General features: G+C 37.6%; 1 protein-coding gene across 1 annotated transcript in view; it reads right to left on the bottom strand.

Annotated features, from left to right (window-relative positions):
- The window catches only part of EGF (epidermal growth factor), a 127,019-nt gene that overhangs the window by 117,974 nt on the left and 7,665 nt on the right, over positions 1-1,380 (bottom strand). The window lies entirely within an intron of this gene.

Genomic DNA, 1,380 nt, shown 5'->3' with positions numbered 1-1,380 from the left:
GTTAGTTTTTGTGCATGGTGTGAGGTATGGGTCTTGTTTCAGTTTTTTGCAGATGGATATCCAGTTATGCCAGCACCATTTCTTAAAGAGATTGTCTTTCCCCCAGTTATTGGACTTTGGGCCTTGGTCAAATATCAGCTGCTCATAGGTGGATGAATTTATGTCTGGATTCTCAGTTCTGTTCCATTGGTCTATGTATCTGTTGTTGTACCAGTAGCAGGCTGTTCTGACTACCGTGGGGTATAATAGCTTCTAAAATCAGGTAGTGTGAGGCCTCCCACTTTGTTCTTTTTCTTGAGTAATGCTTTACTTATTTGCAGCCTCTTCCCTTTCCATATGAAGTTGGTGATTTGTTTCTCCATCTCATTAAAAAACGGAATTTGCATTGTATCTGTAGATCGCTTTGGGTAGAATTGACATTTTCACTATGTTGACTCTTCCTATCCATGAGCAAGGTATGTTTTTCCACTTATGCAGGTCTCTGTTGGTTTCTTGCAGTAGCGTCCTGTAGTTTTCATTGTACAGGTCATTTACATCTCTGGTTAGACTTATTCCTGAGTATTTTATCTTCTCGGGGGCTATTGTAAATGGTATTGATTTGGTGATTTCCTCATAGAGGTTCTCTTTATTGGTGTAAAGGAATCCAACTGATTTTTGTATGTTTATCTTGTATCCTGATACTTTGTCAAAATCTTCTATTAGTTCCAGTAGTTTTCTTGTGGATTCTTTGGAGTTTTCTGTGTATAAGATTGTACCATCTGCAAATAGAGATACTTTGACTTCTTCCCTACCAATTTGGATGCCCTTTATTTCTTTTTCGACCCTAATTGCTCTGGCTAGGACCTCCAGCACAATTTTGAATAAGATTGGTGACAAAGGGCATCCTTGTCTGGTTCTCATTCTCAAGGGGGATGCTTTCAATGTTTCTCCATTTAGGATGATGTTGGCTGTTGGCTTTGTATAAATGCCCTTAATTATATTGAGGAATTTCCCTTCTATTCCTATTTTGTTGAGAGTTTGTGTCGTGAATGGATGTTGGACTTTGTCAAATGCCTTTTCTGCATCAATTGATAAGATCAGGTGGTTCTTGTCTTTTGTTTTATTTATGTGATGGATTACATTGATTGTTTTTCTAATGTTGAAGCATCCCTGCACACCTGGTATAAATCCCACTTAATCGTGATGAATTATTTTTTTGATATGTTGCTGAATTCTATTGGCTAGAATTTTGTTGAGGATTTTTGCATCAATGTTCGTGAGTGATATTGGCCTGTAATTTTATTTTCTTTGTGGTGTCTTTACCTGGTTTTGGTATCAGGGTTATGCTGGCTTCATAGAATGAGTTTGGGAGTATTCCATCCTTTTCTATGCTCTGAAATA

The sequence above is a fragment of the Trichechus manatus genome, unplaced genomic scaffold, assembly GCF_000243295.1.
Source record: "Trichechus manatus latirostris isolate Lorelei unplaced genomic scaffold, TriManLat1.0 scaffold00071, whole genome shotgun sequence".
NCBI classification, from domain to species: Eukaryota; Metazoa; Chordata; class Mammalia; order Sirenia; family Trichechidae; genus Trichechus; species Trichechus manatus.
This window is presented reverse-complemented; position numbering and strand designations above follow the sequence as displayed.